At 52.3% G+C, this 17,621-nt stretch overlaps 7 non-coding genes across 7 annotated transcripts; 6 read left to right on the plus strand and 1 right to left on the minus strand.

Moving 5' to 3' along the window:
* Window positions 1–2,836: 2,836 nt before the first annotated feature.
* TRNAR-CCU lies at window positions 2,837–2,909 on the minus strand. Its single transcript has one exon. It is a non-coding gene; the product is annotated as a tRNA-Arg (tRNA).
* A 1,039-nt stretch (window positions 2,910–3,948) lies between these two features.
* Window positions 3,949–4,021, plus strand: TRNAK-CUU. Its single transcript has one exon. It is a non-coding gene; the product is annotated as a tRNA-Lys (tRNA).
* A 3,098-nt stretch (window positions 4,022–7,119) lies between these two features.
* TRNAP-UGG lies at window positions 7,120–7,191 on the plus strand. Its single transcript has one exon. It is a non-coding gene; the product is annotated as a tRNA-Pro (tRNA).
* A 1,406-nt stretch (window positions 7,192–8,597) lies between these two features.
* Window positions 8,598–8,669, plus strand: TRNAP-AGG. Its single transcript has one exon. It is a non-coding gene; the product is annotated as a tRNA-Pro (tRNA).
* Window positions 8,670–12,941: 4,272 nt separating this feature from the next.
* Window positions 12,942–13,014, plus strand: TRNAK-CUU. The gene has a single exon. It is a non-coding gene; the product is annotated as a tRNA-Lys (tRNA).
* A 473-nt stretch (window positions 13,015–13,487) lies between these two features.
* TRNAP-AGG lies at window positions 13,488–13,559 on the plus strand. The gene has a single exon. It is a non-coding gene; the product is annotated as a tRNA-Pro (tRNA).
* A 2,481-nt stretch (window positions 13,560–16,040) lies between these two features.
* TRNAR-CCU lies at window positions 16,041–16,113 on the plus strand. Its single transcript has one exon. It is a non-coding gene; the product is annotated as a tRNA-Arg (tRNA).
* The last annotated feature ends 1,508 nt before the right edge of the window (window positions 16,114–17,621 follow it).

The raw sequence follows: 17,621 nt of genomic DNA on the forward strand, positions 1-17,621 counted from the left end.
TTTATTTATTTATTTATTTATTTATTTATTTATTTATTTATTTATTTTAGCAATCTCTACACCCAACATGGGGCTGGAACTCATAATCCTGAGATCAAGAGTCACATGCTCCCTGGACTGAGCCAGCCAGGTTCCCCTAAGGTCTTGCTTTTAAACTTGGGTAGATGGAACCAGGGCTTGGCCTAGGACAGGGTTTCTCTTTGTTTCATAGACTGTCCAGGAATGAAAAACACAGAAGCAGGGGCCCAGACACTCAGTATTGGGGTCCACAAAGGGCAGGTGTTCTCAGCAGCCATAAACACAGTTGGTCCCTAGTTAGGCTTGCTGAGGGCTAAGCAACAGATTTGAGTCTGACTCTGGGACTTTGCTTTTCTAGAGAGAGTGAAGCTGAGGCTCCTCCTTGACTTAAAGAACCACAGAAAAGTTCCCAGTGCCTGGCTAGCTCACTCCATAGACCACAAAGCTCTCTCCCAGTCTGCGTTTGGAGCTCCACGCTGGCCTTTTTCCTGGGCTCATTGGCCACTGCCCATCCCATTTTCCCCAACCTCAGAAAGGGTTCTCAGTTCCAAACACCCACATAAAGACCTGCATCATCAATATCTGGCCCATTTATTGCTCAGAGTGCTAGGGAATCTCTGAGAAAATCAGCTAATGGAAGAAGCCAACGCCCCTCCCCCCAGTTCCTTTCCAGGTTCAGATGCCCGCTGTGACTAGAGGACCTAATTGAGAGCCACCAAGAGTGGTGCTGTCTGTATTATATTCTGGGAGGATGCAAACCCCTGCCAATTATTTTGTGGCGGTCGTGCAGCTAGTGCAGTCCCGAGAACCATCGATCGTGCACCCTCTCCCGGCTCAGATTTCTCAAAATGTAGACTTTGTTCAGGGTAAAATGAACCAAGGGCAGAGGCCCAGTGTGGGCGTCTCTGGCCTTGGCCAGCTGTGAGGGTCTTTGCCCGTGTGGAGGGGAAAACAGAAGACCCTCACTCTCCAGGTACATACAGGTGTTGGATCCAGCAGTTCACAGAAGCACCGAATCTGAGGTGTCGGCATCCGCAATTGGGGGATTGATTAACTTTAAAATCGGTTGATCAGCAGCTGCATCCCTGAAAGTCTGATGTCCAAGGTGGGGCTCAATTTTACAGTCTTTTATTTATTTATTTATTTATTTATTTATTTATTTATTTATTTATTTATTTATTTATTTATTTATTTGACAGAGAGAGACACAGCGAGAGAGGGAACACAAGCAGGGGGAGTGGGGGAGGGAGAAGGAGGCTTCCCGAGGAGCAGGGAGCCCTATGCGGGGCTTGATCCCAAGACCCTGGGATCATGACCTGAGCCGAAGGCAGATGCTTAACGACTGAGCCACCCAGGTGCCCCTCTACAGTTTTGAAACGAAGGGTTTTTCTGAGCTAGCCAGGAAACTTCAGCAACCCCCCACCTAATGAGAGGACTTCGGGAGGCGCCAAAAAGTCCAGGGCGAGTCAGGCCTTGAGGGAGGCGTGGCCCGTCCTGGAATCTACCCCTCTAGGTACAGAGGGCCTCAGTACAGCCGAAAGGTCTGGGGTTGCGGACAGGTGGCCCCACGACCTCCTATCCCGCTCCTCCCCAACCCCATCATCCCAGACAAGGGGCGAGGAAATCTGCTACCACCGGGGGCTGGTAGGGACAAAGAGGAGTGGGGCCTGGCCCGGGGCTGCCAGGGAGTGCGGGTGTGCGTGTGTGTGTCTGGGGGGCGGGGCGCCCAAAAGGGTTGCGGCTCGCATTGACGTTCGGGCGGTAGCCCCGGATCCACTCCACGGATGGGCTCCGTGGCTGGTATGTGGCCGAATTGGTCCCCAGGCCTGAGGGAGGGAAAGACAAAGGCTCCCCCATCCTCGAACTTGATTCGAATAGGTCATTAACTGGACACTAATTGTGAGTTCCAGCGTTCTGATTTCTGTCAGGAAGACTCACTCCATGCTTCTTCTGACATATCAGAGGTCAAATCATGTTCCCACTTGCTCCTTGTCACCACCAGGATCCAGCCCTGCAGTGGACACCTGCAATTTTGGGACTTCTGCATCCTCGGGGCCACACCTCACCCCACCGGTGAGACTTAGAAACACAGCTCTGCTAAGGGACACTAGAGCCTGGTCCTGGTCCAACAGGCAAGGCTGTTGGTGGAAGAATTTTCCTCGGGGTCCGATGTCATGTTTCTCAATGAAGAGAGCCACGAGTGGTGGATCCTCCTCCTCTAAGGAGCTGTGGGGTTTGGGGGAAGGGAGTCTAGGATTCGCTCTTCGGATTGTTTTTCTGGGACCCCAGAGGGCTCAGAATTTGAAGGTATGTGTGACTGTCCTAGATGTTTCTTTCTTGAATTTGGGCCCAGATTGGGACGAAGATCTGCCAGGTATTGTCCATGGGTCTTTCTCTGCTCTCCATTAACTCTGTTCCTGCCCCCCCCCCAAACCTCCAAAGTGCTAGAAAAGCCACCCCCCCATACAGGTTCCAGGGGTTAGGACCCACTCTTCACCCCTTTACCGGGAAGCCAGAGGAATTAAACCAAAGGGCTAATGGGTGGTGGCCCAGAGAAAGTTCAGCCCTCAACTCCACCCATCAACAGCTAAACCAGCCTGTGCTTTCCGCTCTGTAACACGCCCCTCACCCCCCAGGTAGCTCCGGTGTGCTCCCTCCACAAAGCCCACCCAATCCCTCCTTTTATCACCTTCACGGGTGTAAAGAGACACCCGTGCCCCAACCTCGGGGGTCCTAGGAGGTGCAGGGCTCAGCTGTGGCTGACAAGTCTTTGACAGCAGAAACCACCCAGCATAGGAGTGCCAAAACAGGACCGCCCTACCCCGGGTGGGACTCGAACCCACAATCCCTGGCTTAGGAGGCCAGTGCCTTCTCCATTAGGCCACCGGGGCGTGCCCCAGGTGCGCAGGCTTCCCCGTCAGGACCCGCCCCCTTCCAGGCTCCCGCGAGGAGCTGGTGGGCAGCGCCACGTGTCTCGCGTGCCCCTGCTGCGAGGGGCCGCGCGTTCAGGGCGACGTCTGTTCGGGTGTTTGGCTGTGCTGCTTCTTCGTTTAGGACCCGGAGCAGGTGCGGTGTCCTGGCACCTGCCCCCACCCCGCGCCCTGTCCGGTCGGGTCCCGGTGCCGCCCCAGCTCCGCAGCCGCCCGATCCCCGCCTCTCCCCGCTCCATCGGGCGGCGGATGGAAGCTTCCCTGCGTGTGCATCTCTGGAATGGCCCGCGGACTCCGGAGCACCGAGCCCAAGCTCACCCTCCCCTTTGTGTTATCGGGGGGAACTTCCCCCAGGCCCCTTCCCCTGCGGTGAGGAGGGCGAGGCAGAGTCACCAAGGACCGCACCCGTCGTCTTCGTTCTGGCTCTTTGGTTTAAGGTACGGTGCTTGTTTTGGGGGCGACCGTCCCTGCGCCTGAGTCTTGGGCGTCCCCAAGTGTCCAGATTCTGTTGGCTTCAGGTGGGGGCAAGGCGGGAAGTGTCTCCCCACTACAGTGCCCAGCACAGGAGAGCTGGTCGCTGCGGCTTTTTCCTGCTGGGGAGAAGTGTCCCTCCGCGTCGCGGGGAGGGGACAGAGGGACCCTTGTGGGAAGGACCCCGGTACCTGCGGACAAGGAACGAGGTGAGGGGAGAACTGGGAACCTCCGCCCGCGCCCTCGGACCGGCGCGGCCCCTTGGCCCACCACAACGTGCGGACTCGGCGAGCCCAGACCCCAAACCACGTCCTGAGCACGCCGAGTCTGAGGCCGGAGGAGGTGGCTCGGTTCTTCCGCGCGGCGGCGTGGGCGAGTAGTCTACGGTTCAAGGATTGGAACCCCGTCCCCAGGCCTGGGGGGGCTGGAGAAGCCCTCCGTGTCCTCCTGTCGAACCCCCAGAACCTCTGCAGCCAAGTCACCTGAGGCCTCAGAACAAAGGACAGAGCGCCCAGAACGGGCTCTTGTCGCCCGGCTAGCTCAGTCGGTAGAGCATGAGACTCTTAATCTCAGGGTCGTGGGTTCGAGCCCCACGTTGGGCGGGCTCTGCATTTTGTGCGTCAGCAGGCTTTCAACAAGTCCTAACCCCGTTTAGAGAGATCTTCCTGAGAAAACAAACTTCCTGATTGCACATTCTATGAGGAAAAGAGAACACGGTACTTGGGTGTAACTTTTACCTTCAGGGGAGACATTCTGAGGCACTTCCTCTACCTTGGGAGTTTTATTTTTTAGGGGTGGCAGTGGCTTAAACATAGGGATGGGGAGAGAAAGCCAGGAGCCCAGGTGATGGTGAGGACAGTTCAGGGAATAAGGAACAGATATGTTTAAAATTAAACCTGACCCGGGTGACAAGGGCCACTTCCTGGGGCCCTCTGCTCTCCCTGCCCACATACAGGTGGCCCTCCTCCCCCTGTGCCCGCCTTCCTTACTCCAGCCTGGCAGGGCTTCTCTCCAGGGACCCCCTTCAGCATCTAGGAGACCCTGTCCCTGTTCACAGCCCTACTGTTGCAGTCATCCTGTTGGCAAGTTAGTACTCCTTGTACTCGCAGCCTCGGCTGGAGCCTGGCCCAGCCAGTGATTGCCAGAAGAGTGGATGTCTCCAGGTCCCACAGAACCAGGGTCAAGACCACTTTCTTCCATGGAAGGATGAGAGGCAGATGAAGTAACTGACCTTGAGGGATTTGTTAATCTGGGGGTGCACAACTTGTTTTGGGAGTGAGAAGTCCTGGATTCAAATCCCCGACAAGCCCTTCTCTTGCACAGAGACATTTTTGAGGGGTGGATGGAATGGTGGGTCCCAATTCTAGGTCCCTTTACAATGGAAAGCAAAGGCATTGAAAGTAGAGAAGGTGAGGGGAGGGGGTTGCTGATACCCTCTCCCCCCCCATTGTCGAGGTCCCATGTGTCACCATGGATACACAGAGCTGACCCTTGTCCCTGAGCCACACTTCATTGCACAGACTCCATCCCTGAACCACAGCCTCAGGGGAACTCTGCTTCCTGGAGAGATCCTACACTGGGAATTTTCCATGGCTTGTGGTCTGGAGTCTTGAGCCTTCGCCTAGATGAGGAAGGTGCAGAACACAAATCTTGGGCAGTTCTTTTTGGATTGCAGGAGGGTTACAGGAGTTGACTCCACTATTTTCCAGCTGGACTCCACAGATCTGGACCCACAAGACCCAGCCTCTCAAGGACATCAGTTAATCCATCTGTTAAGTGGGGATAATCAGAACTCATGACTCAAAGATTTGTTTGGGATATTAAATTATATTTTGTGTAAAGCACTTAGAACAGAGCCTTGAGACTGAAGCATTAACTCCTGTCTGAGCTTCCAGCCTGCTTGTCCACCCCTCCCCGCCCATGCCCCTGAGCCAGGCATCTCTGGCTGGGGGAAGCCCAGATGCTCTGGGGCCCCTGTTTATTCTCTCCTCCCCCGCCTCTCCTGCCTCCCCACTTCGCATTCCTCCTGACCTCTCGGGCAGGAACCTGAACAGCCTCTTGTCCCAAATTGGCAGATCCTGGCTTTATGCCACTCCCTGCGAAGGAGCTGGATCCCAAGGGCTGACCACGGTGTTGGAGTTCAACAAAATATTTCGAGGGAATGAGGGAGGAATCGAGTGGTCAGGCCTGTTTTCCACCCCTCTGAGAAAGGGGCTCAAGTTTCCGTATATCCCTGGAGTGGTCTCAGGCCGACACACCCTCCTCCTGAAGCCTCAGGGTGGTGCTGGGACTTGGGGGCATCAACAGGTGACCTTGGATTTCATCAAGGCACAGAGAAGGACTGGACTCCAACTTGGCACCTCACACCATCAGGGGTCTCAGCCTACGTCTGAATTTTGGGGTCAGGGTCGAGGGTGATGTATGAGGCTGGAAATGTCAACAGTCTGGTCCAGATCCTGGTGTTGCCCACATTCGAGACTCAGCTTTAATGAAGAGATTCAGCAAAAACACCCATATGGTCACCAGGTTAGCTCAGCTGACACCATACTCTTATTCTCAGGGTCATGGCTTTGAGCCTCACAGTAGTTAGATTTTTTATTGCCCGTTGAAGGCAATGAGGATTCCCGCCCACATGGGTTGTTTCTCTGGTCCCAGCTATCCACGCCTGCCTGAAAAGTGCTCTGTTGGGTGCACAATGTGTGAGGTGATAAAAGCAGATTCCTGCTCACCCAGGAAGCCATGCTTGGTTCCTGCCCTCAGAGCATCTGCCCCTTGTACCAGGATTGGCCTCCCATGGGTGCTTCTGGACTCCCGTTCCTGAGAGTAGGGAGAGTAGTCATTCCAGCACCCACGCCCAGGACAGGGCAAGGACCAGGGCCCTTTAAGGCCGACACCAAGGGCTTCCTCGCTCCTTGTTAGCAAGGTCCCTGGAAAGGAATTCCACAAGGGTTTTCCTCCTCTGGGAACACAGCAGGTTGTCCCTAAATAAAAGACAAGAAAGTCTGAAAACCTAGGCTCCTCCGGGATTTGATCCTCTTTTGTTCTAAGCGAGGATTATACTCCTGGAAACTCCTTTTGCTGCCAGCTTCTCCTCTCGCTCAGCAATGCTGCCCACGCTCCAGTCCTCATGGGGTCATAATGTGGGAGAATTTGATTCAGGTATCAATCAAGTAGAGGGATATAGTGGGTCCTGATTCCCAATATTCAGTAGTTTGGGAATTCCGTATTTGTTCTGTCTCCCTGTCCGGGGCCAATTTAGAGGGCTTCAGCCCAGGAAAATAGGCGCTGCGGTTTGGGGGCAGAGCATCGTTCCCGGTTTGCGATGGACTGGGGGTGAACTGTGGCCCCCACCCCACCACCCGCAGTTCACCCTGGGCACTGCTGAGAGTCTCTCTCCGTCACTGGATCCCAGCCTGGGCTGAAGACCAGCCCTCCCCTGCGCGCCGCAGCGATCAGGATGCCTAATTGGGAAGCGGTGGGTTGGACAGCTGCAGCTGTGCGGCCTTCCTCCAGCTGGGCCAGCTCGGGCCGCACGTGCAGCCGTTGATGAACTTGTGGGTCTGAAACCTGACAGCAGCTGCGAACCCGCGAACGCATAGAGCCGGCTTCACAGATGCACAAGTTAACAGCTGAGCTCTCGGGGTGATGTCGGTGTTTCCGCGTGCGTCAGCTGCAGAAGGAGGAGCGGGTGGAACGTGGCGGCTCGTTGGTCTAGGGGTATGATTCTCGCTTTGGGTGCGAGAGGTCCCGGGTTCAAATCCCGGACGAGCCCCTTCCCTCATCTTTTCCCCTCTACGTTTTCAGTGGAGTTCGGCACCTACCAGGCTGAGGCTCCAGATGGTTCAGCTGGTGAGGGAGCTAGGGCTCCGGCAGACGCAGACAGTATGTATCTCCTGAGGCTGGGATCCCGCGGGAACGAGGTTAAAGGAGACTATTCTGGGAAGTAGGAGGAGGTTATGTAAAATAAGGGAAAGTGCATCGTTGGCTGCTCTAGGGGTACAGATCTCATCTTAGTTCGAGATGATCCTCGCTTAAGTCCCGGGTGAGCCCTACTCTTACTTAAGTTGCCTTTTTTGGGGGGGGGGGGAGAGACCTGGGATTCTGCGGGTAGAACTTCAGTTCCCTGGGGCCTTCCCAGATGAGAGCGCTAGGAAATTCGCGCCTTGGATCCGGAGGGGTGGTGGTCAGACAGTACAAAGCGAAGCTGCTAGCGCAGATCTGCGGGATCCTCGCGGGTTGGGTCACGCCTCAACACGGGGAAGGACACAGAGACAGCAGAGTGCCTAGGACCCGACCCCGAACCCCTGGACGCAGTCTCTCTGCCCTGAGGGCGGGCTCCTTGTCCTCACCACTACCTGAGGACCAGAAGACCGCCTCTTGCCCCCGCTGAGCAGAGGAGGGCATCCCTGAGTCGTCCTGGCTCGGGGTCTTGTTGGTGGCCTGATCCACCTCCCTCCAGGGGTCAGCCCCTCCCGTTTGATGGCACCTAGGGCAGGACGGCTCGTTTAGTCAGCATAACAAAGCGACTCTCAACGTTACTCGTGGGTTGTAGGTCCCATGTCGGAAACCGGATTTCTTGGTTTGATCTTGCCAGTGACTGGAGAGGGGAGCGCAGCCTGGAAGAGCGGGGGCAAGGGGCAGAGGCAGATGGTGGTGGCTATTTCTTCCATGCACTCCGCACGCGTTTAGTAACCACCCATTGCGTGCCACACCGTGGGGGTGCGGCGTTTTCCAAAGCGGGCTTCCTAGTGACTTCGGCTCAAGCACCCTCCACGCGCCGCCGCCCGGCTCTTGAGCCGTCCAGCTGCCGCGTCCGACCTGGAGCTCCTCACCGGCTTCTGCGCTGCGCGCTGGGAGGAGCCGGGAGGAGCGCCTGCAGAGTGATCCAAGGGCGGCGCGGGGACGCCCTGACCGCCTGCCGGGCTGGCCGCCCGCCCCTCCCGGCCAGGGACTCAGCGCCGAGCGGAAGCGCGGAGACCACCATATGGCCGGCACGCAGGAACCGCTCCCCACTTCGTGGGCTCAGGGAGCGCTGGGCTCCCTCCACGCCCACGGATTCTTGAATTTAGCGGTTCTCCACTAGTCTGCAGCCGGAGTCCTCTCCCCGCGCTGCTCTGCGGGTCCCGCCCCGGATGCCACAACGGTCATAAAGAGGAGCCTGGAGGCCGACTTCAGCGGGGCTCGTTGGTCTAGGGGTATGATTCTCGCTTAGGGTGCGAGAGGTCCCGGGTTCAAATCCCGGACGAGCCCTCCTTTTTGTCTCCCGGATGCGGGTCAGAATTCTGGCCTGAGATCTGTGCGCCAGGCCGCGAAGCTCGACCCCGGGAAAGGTGACTTTGGAAAGGCCTCAGGCTGGCTAAATGCCGCCCACCGCTGCTTTTAAAATTTAATTGGGACCCAGTCGCCAGAGCCCTGTCTCCCGATACTACTTTGTCATTCGGAGTTCGAAGCACCGAGGTAGGAGAAAAAGGTCTTTCCTTCCTGTGCACTAAGAGCCCATTATTCTCCAAACCGACCCCTTTGGCGCGGCAAGCCTGGGCCCCCAGCCCAGTTCCGGGCTCAGGAGTCAAGGAGTTTGAGGAGAGGCCGTGGACTTCTGGCATTTGCAGCCTGGCCCTAGGGGTCTCCAGACGCCAAGCCCGGCACTCCTCACCTGGGCATGGCCTCCTGGGGCTCTCCGCTGCCAGAGCCCTGACCCCCAGTGCCTGTCCCATTGGGGTCCCCTCTGCCCTTTTCTGCAGCTCCGGCTGTGTGTGGACTGGGGTCACCTTCGCGGGGCAAGAAGCGGACCGGGTCCCGCCAACACAAGAAAGTTTGAAAATCTAAACATTTGAAGAACAATAGTGGACATGTTTGTCGGAGGCTATGATCCCATGTAGTTATATCCCCACTCCTTGTCGCATCAGCCCAAACGTCAAACAGATGTTAACAATTTAAAATTGTGTTAGAGAATCTCTCATACATGTTACTAAAGCCTAGCAAATCATGTTCAAGAGCTCTGCAAGGGGGGACATCTGTTCTGCAGAACCTTGAGGCTGCGATGCCTCCAGGCACAGAATTCCTATAAAACACTCCCTCAGTACCTGGGGCTGAGAAGAAAGTGGGATTCAGGGGAGGTGGGGGGGATTAACTCCTCCAGCCTTTCCCCTCTTGTCAGGCCAAGGGCCCAGGGAAAGTCCTTCTGTGGAGTCACAAGTGCTTGCCAGCAAATGCCTTCAGCATGTGTGGAAAGAAGAGTGCCAAGGTGTGCCAAGAGCATCTGCCTCCTACAGGATCTGAAGGATGGTTACACTGGAGAGAAGGAATCAAGAGAATGCAGCGGAGAGGAGGACCAAGGTGTTGGACAACTGTTAGTAGCATGGTCTTCCTTTTTGTTTAGGATGGTGAGTTTGAGAGTGCCATCAACCAAGTATCATGAATAATCCAATTCTGTGTACTTGAGGACCAACTGGAGGGGGAAAAAAACCCTCAAGTAGAAGATTTAATTTAAGTGCTAAATTAATGAATGGTATGGTAAGTCTTTGAGCCCCTGGCAGAAGTAAAAATTGTCTGTGGAGAAATACACTTTTATTCTAGATCTCACAGAATTCCCTACACAAAGAAATTTACAAGGAAAATGGGCAACTCACAAAACAAACAAAAAACAAGGAAATAAGGCACCATGAGCAATAACCAAGGAACAACAAGCAATGGAAATGAAATTGCAAACATTTTAGATGCTAAGATTATTAGACACAGACTATAATACAACTATTCTTACTATGCATAAATAAATGAAGACTAAAATATCTTTGACAATAGAAGCTATGTAAAATGATCTAAAGATTGTAAAAGATCTATATTCTTTTTTTTTTTTAAGATTTTATTTATTTATTTGACACAGAGAGAAAGAGAGAGAGAGCACAAACAGGGGGAGTGGCAGGTAGAGGAAGAGGGAGAAGCAGGCTCCCCGCCGAGCAAGGAGCCTGATGTGGGGCTCGATCCCAGGACCCTGGGATCATGACCTGAGCCGAAGGCAGTTGATTAACCAACTGAGCCACCGAGGCGCCCCTCTATATTCTTCTAAAAATAAAAATACACAAAAATTGAAACAAAATTCAATAGATGTAATAGATATAACAGTTAAAAAAAGATGGAGAAACAACAGGGCGCCTGGGTGGCTCAGTTGGTTAAGCGACTGCCTTCAGCTCAGGTCATGATCCCGGAGTCCTGGGATCGAGCCCCACATCGAGCCCCGCATCGAGCCCCGCATCGAGCCCTGCATCGAGCCCCGCATCGAGCCCCGCATCGGGCTCTTGGCTTGGCGGGGAGCCTGTTTCTCCCTCTGACCCTGTCCCCTCTCATGCTGTTTCTCTCTCTCTCTCTCTCAAATAAATAAATAAAATCTTTAAAAAAGAAAAGATGGAGAAACAGTAAACTAAGAATAGGTCAGAATAAATAATACAAAAATAAACAAAACCCTAAAATATCCCAATATGATTGCAAATTAAGCAACATACTTCTAAAAATTCCATGAGCTAAGGAAGAAATTACAATGGGATTTAGAAATACTTTGAAATAAATGATGATGAAAATACTGCATACCAAAACCTGTAACGTACAGCTAAAACTGTAGTTAGAGGGAAATTGATAGCCTTAGATGCATATAATAGAAAGATTGAAAACTAATGGCAAGAAGTTAGAAAAAGAACAGCAAAAATAAACCCAAAGAAGTTAGGGAAAAAATAATAAGATATGAAAATAATGAAGTAGAAAACAAGCATACTATAGAGATTAATAACACGTCCTGAAGGCAAATCTTGGGAAAAGCTAGGGCTATTGCTAAAACTCTGCAAATACTCATTAAGAAATAAAGGAAGAGACATGCAACGCAAAGCGGGAATAAGAATGACTTCACAGTCATTGCATAATTAAATAATAAAAGCATATGCTAAACACCTTTGTGAAAATTTAGAGAAATACATAATTTTTTAAAATCAAAAAACATGCCTTACTGGGACCAAAATGGAATAAAAATGTAAATGATCTTAAAACTAATAAAGAAAGTGAATCAATAGTCAAAAACTATCCTCCAAGGAAGATTCTTGACTCAGATGGTTGCTGTGAAGCACGCTACCAAACATTCAAGAAACAAAATTTTTATCTCACACAAAAGCTTTCACAGAATAGAACATGGAACCCCACAACACATTTTAGGAGGCCAGCACAACTCTGGTATCAAAACTAAACACAGGGACCCCTGGGTGATTCAGTAGGTTGCGCATCTGACACTTGATCTCAAGAGTTGTGAGTTCAAGCACCCTGTTGGGCTCTGTGCTGGGCATGGAGCCTACATTAAAAAACAACAACAACATAGACAATATGAAAAATAATTTTAAAACCACATAATCTATAATCTCACTCATGAAAATGGATGTAAAATCTTAATACTAGCAAACCAAATCTTATGACCTATAAGAAGAATAATATACCACTTCCAAGTTGAGTTTATCTAGGGAGTGCAGTTGATTTGATGTTAGAAAATCTATTGCTGGGCGCCTGGGTGGCTCAGTTGGTTAAGCGACTGCCTTCCGCTCAGGTTATGATCCTGGAGTGTCTGGATCGAGTCCCGCATCGGGTTCTCTGCTCGGCAGGGAGTCTGCTTCTCCCTCTGACCCTCCCCCCTCTCATGTGCTCTCTCTCATTCTCTCTCTCTCAAATAAATAAATAAAATCTTAGAAAATCTATTGCTTTCTGCAACAAATTCAGGGAAAAATATTCAATACAATCTAACTTCCATTCATGATTTTTAAAATGCTTAGTAAACCAGCAAAAGGAGATAATACCCCTAACTTGCCAAAATTATCTACAAAATACTACAGCAAACTTCATCCTTGATAGTGAAACCTTGACATTTTCTTTGAGGTTGGAGATGCCACAAGGATGCTGATGCTCTCTTTCTATTGAACATTTTATCAAATTGGGTTACTCATGCATTGTTGATGGGAATGGAAACGGTCCAGCCACTCTGGACAACACTATGGCAGTTTCTTTAAAAACTGAACATGTAACTACCATGTGACCCAGCAATTGCACCTTTGGGTGTCTATCCCAGAAAAATGAAAATTTATGTTCACACAAAAACCTGTACTCCGATATTTATAGCTGTTACATATTTCTAACAGCCAAAACAACAACAAAACAACAAAAAACAAAAACAAAACAAAAACTGGAATTATCCAGATGTCCGTCAAGGGGTCAATAGGTAAACTGGTATATCTTGCCGTAGGCCTGCACCGCTCGCTCTGCTGGGGCTGCTCTTCCTGCGCCTAACGCCAGGTCCGCCCCTGCGGGCACGGGACCCAGACAGGTTCCCCAACTAGAGGCCATGGGAAGGTGAGGGAAGTCCTGGACAAGCAGCACCCTCGCTGCCCCTGTGGGACTCTACTGACCCGACCCCAGGTGCTCAGGTCCAATTCATTACTTAGCCAAGTTCCCATCACCTTCAGATCAGCCCACCATCTAAAAAGCCCATCCGGGGATGCCCGGCTAGCTCAGTCGGTAGAGCATGAGACTCTTAATCTCAGGGTCGTGGGTTCGAGCCCCACGTTGGGCGGTTTGTTTTCTTGGTTTGGCGCGCGAAACTCGGCAGGAGACGATTAGGGAGCAGTGTGGGTGCACCACAGGGGGGCAGTATTTCCACGCAAGGCGTCCCACTGACCTAGAATCTAAAGGCAACGCTGCCCCGGGGACCGGGGGCCTCTCGGTGGCTTTTGCCCCAGAGTGTGACCAGCGTGCTCGCGGTTGCGAGGAATGTCAGCGAAGTGACCCCCGTGGCGGCGCAAGGACGCATGGACCGTCTGCCTGGCAGCATTCATTGAGTGAATGCTGGGGCCACCAGATTGGGGGACATGAGAGGGCTGCTCCCCACTCTGTGAGCTCCTTCCGCGCCCACCCGCTTCTGAGCTCAATCCTTCCCTGCGGGCCTGAAATCCGAATCTCCTCCCCGCGTCACTTCCTTAATCCCGCTTGTCCCAACCCTTGGGTCGCCATGAAGTCATAAAGAGAGCAGGAGGAAGCCACTTCCATGGCTCGTTGGTCTAGGGGTATGATTCTCGCTTAGGGTGCGAGAGGTCCCGGGTTCAAATCCCGGACGAGCCCTAGTGTTTTTGATACAAAAACGTCCTCTTAGAGATTGAGGAACTGTTGGCAGACCTCAGCCTTTGGGCGACGAAACGGGACAACGCAAGAGAAAATTAGAAGAAAATCTTTAAAAGTCCCCAGCTGGTTCCGGATGCTTTAAAAAATTTAATTTGGAGGCCTAGGCTTCAGAGGTGCAGGCATCCCGGGGCAGGGCGCTCCTCCCAGGGCTGCGTCAGGTGTAGTCCTGGGCCGGTTTGGGGAAGGGGAATCCGAGAGAAGCAACGCTCCCCCGCAGTCACCCCTTTGAGGGTTCAAGGCCAGCACTTCTCGGCGGCACTCAAAGCACCCCCTGCTGAGCACCCAGGAATTTATACGCCAGCACTACTGAGGGGTGATGGTGGGGGTGACGCACTTTGAGGAGGCGCCTGGGCCCTCCTCCCCTCTTCCTTTTTCTTGCCCCACCTCCTCCCTCCATTTTCTTGTCCCCCTCACCTGGGCGCTCCCAGGCCTGCCCTGGTGCTGCTCCGGCCTGGGGACCGAGTGCGGTCAGGACTAGGGTCCTGTGCCCCTCTCGGAAGGTCAGGCTGTGAGGTCCAGGAGATTGGAGGTCCAGGTAGGGTTTGACTTTGACCCCTAAAGAGTTTCAATCCTTGAGAGCTGCTTTCCATAAAGGATGCAGGTTCCCCGCTTTCCGGGCAACCGTGGGCCGGGGGCATAGCTCAGGCCCAATGTCCTCTTTCCTCCAGAGCCCACGCAGGCGCCCGAGGCTACCTGTAGAGTTAGATTTCCCGGGGCAACCATCTCTGTCCTAAAGTTTTTTTTTTTTTAACCTTTATTTATTGGTTTGAAAAATTGTTAACAGCTTTAAGGAAATTACTACAAAGAAAAACATTCCAGGAGAGACTCGCGGTTTCCAGTAACACAAATGGGCGGGATTTGGGGGACGAACATTTTAGCTAAAAACAACGGAAAACGTTGGATATTCAAAACAAACAAGCACACTTAAAAGCGGCGGGAGGGGGAAAAAAATCCTGGCCACATTTAAACGGAGGTGGAAAAGCAGAGGGGTGCGTGGATCCCCAAGCGGCGGTCAAACCGAGGGGATTTGCCAATTTCCGCAAACGGGCGAGACGAAGGCAGAGCCCAGGACCTGCTCCTGAGTTCCCCCTTGAATCTGTGACCCCGGAAGATGCATATGCACAGAAATACACCCGTCCCACCCCCACGGGCCTCCAGCGGCTCTGGAAAGCATGTTGCTTTGGGCCTCTTCCTTCTCCCACCTTCTGCTAAAATGCAAATAATTTTAAATAAGAGGCAGCAAGTACGCAGACCTCGTGCACCGGAAGGGCGAAGCCCCGCCCCCAACAAGGACCCCGCGTCTAAAGCGTCCTAGTTTCTCTCGGTGGCGGTCCCCTCACTCCCAGGCGCGCTCCCCTGAAGTCTCAGGGATGGCAGCTCCAGCCCCTTGCCTGCCGCCTTCTCTTCTGGGCCTGTGGTCAGATTGCCAGGACAGGTGGCACAAAGGACATTAGAAGACACGACAACTAATGCAAAGTGTGCTCTCTGATTCGGTTCTGGATTTTTTTTTTTTCTTTTGTTTTTGCCATAAAGAACGTTATTGGAGGAAATTCGAATATGGACGGTAGGTTAGATAATCTTGTTGCACGAATGATAAAGGATAAATTCGGAGGTGTGGCGCGGGGAGGCTCTGAGGTCCCGGGAATTCCTAGGGGAATGGGGAGAGAATCTTGAGAGGCTTCGGATTTTGATTGATTGATTTTTTTTTTTACCATTGGATAAATTACAAACCTCGGTGAATACAGTGAATTTCAAGGAAAATTGCAGGGTTGTGTCCACGACACTTGAGCCTTCAGCTTCGGACAGCCCCAAGGGGAGGGGTTTGATTTGGAGCTCTGTGCCTCCTCTCGCACCCGAGCCTAGAGGGCAAGGTCCAGGGTAGAATCCTCCGGCCTCTCTCCGTCTGGTGGACATTGACGAAGCCCGGAGTTGTGGCGCCCAGCCCCGGACCACGGCGCAGAGGGCTCTGACTTTGGCCTGCGGGTGAGCCGCAGAGGGTCTGGAGGGGTCGTCTCCCCACTGCACGCTGTGTGGGGCCCGCAGGTCCTCCCAGCCCTGCCTCTGCCGGGTCATTGTTCAGCTGGGCCGGGAGAAGACCGAACGCAGCCCAGGCCGGATGCACCATCGACTGATCCGACCGGAGTCCCCTACTGCTCTCTGAATCCATTCATCTGAAGGAGAATCCAGCGGATTTCTGAGCGTGGGACTCCTTCTGGAGGAAACGGAAGAGCCAGACTCCGCGAAGCCGGTGCCCGAGGAGCCGCAGGAATGCAGAGGAGGGCGAATTTGTTTCGTTTACAGCTGTTCCTGAAGGCTTTTGAATGCACGCTGGAACGCCAAAGAAACTCAGCCTGGTTCTGAGGAATACCCACACCAATCTCTGGAACTCTTTCTAGCCAGTAAGCAAACGGTTTAGCAGCTGCCCCAGTGGCCTAATGGGTAAGACACTGGCCTCCTAAGCCAGGAGTTGTGGGTTCGAGTCCCACCTGGGGTAATAGGTGTGTGATGGGTGTTTTAGATTAGGTTACATGAAGAACTACAGTCTAAGGAAGGGGAAAACCTGCAGAACTCTGAGAGGTTTGCACCATCCTTAGAGTAAGAGCGAGAGCGAAATACAGCCTGAGGGGAAAACCTGTGGAACTCAAAGGAGTTTGCTGCACCATCCTTAAAGTAAGAGCGAGAGGTTTTCTTGTCTTCTACCTAATCACAAGGGAAAGAGCAATGTACTCCTATGTCTACTATCCACACTTGTGTAAATCTTAGTACTGATGCCTATGTAAGATTAATTGGCTAAGTAACACATTCATGTTGTTCAACCTCAAAAAGAACCTTGGTCTATTGATCTGAAACATCCCACTATGAGAGTCATGTGATCCCTTTTTCTAAAACAAACAGTAACTCCCAAACCCCAGTTGTTTTTGCACGAGTGCCCAGAAAAGAAATGGGTGTAAAAGGCTGTGAACTTTCAGGGCCACACAGGCAAGGGGAGAAAATAGACACTAGCAAAATGCAAAGTATGCAGCTCAAGAGGTAAACAGAAAATGTGGAGAGCAGAGGTTGCACCTGTGAGAGGTCAATGTCAGAACTGAATGGGCATGTGGAGAGAATCGAGGTGACCCGGGCCAATGGTAATGTTGACTTGATCTGGGTTAAGATTGTGGGTGATTTTCTGCCTGGAGTTCTGTTGTTTCAACTGAGTTACTTCTGTGACTTTTTATAGTTCCTCCGGTGACTTGTTAGAGTCTTGGGGTCAGGCCAGGATTTTGGTGTCTAGCAAACGCTGTCTTTGGCGTATAAAATAGCACTGTGGTGACCTGAAGGTCCTGTGTCCTCGGATATGCCATGCCAAACTTGCGTTCTTGCTCAGGTGCGCGGGGTCTGAAATCAAATCTCAGAGCAGCCACCTCCAATGCTTTTTTTTTTTTCTTCTTCTTTTAATAATGAAAGCGAGCAGGGCTAGTATCAAAACAGGGGAGAGAGGGTCAATCAAACAGGAGAAGATGCCTAACGCATTTCCTGTTGAGGTTAAATGTTGGTGTGCTCTGTTAAGCTGCAGGCATCGAGCCTGGTGAGGAAGAAAACAAAAATGAAAAGCAGCATCGTCCCCTGGTCCGGAATCCAACTCCCTTTCTTCTTCTGTTTTAAAAAAATCCATTTTGTTAACTGCTGTATTGCAGTAGATACTTAGAGTTGGTGTTCAATGAGTGAATGAATAACTCTGTGAGGCCAGTGGCTTTGGGTATGTTGGGGCGCCTTTGGGACCTACAGCTTATGGGAAGACAGAAGTTCCGAGCTAGGGGGTGCATTCCTGCTGGGTGGGTTTTGTTGTTGAGCCCCTGTCTCAGGATCCTGGCCAGCAGAGTCCCTGAGCCATCTGCTGACCAGGAGACCTGGGCCAAATCCTGCTCCACTGTGTACACTTCTTCAGTCAACAGTCCTGGTGGCCCTGCTCTATCCTGGTGGTCATGCCAACGGTATTTACACTCTTCTCTGAGTAGATAT

The sequence above is a fragment of the Mirounga leonina genome, unplaced genomic scaffold (genome assembly GCF_011800145.1).
Source record: "Mirounga leonina isolate KUSES-001 unplaced genomic scaffold, KU_Mleo_1.0 Mir_175, whole genome shotgun sequence".
NCBI lineage: Eukaryota > Metazoa > Chordata > Mammalia > Carnivora > Phocidae > Mirounga > Mirounga leonina.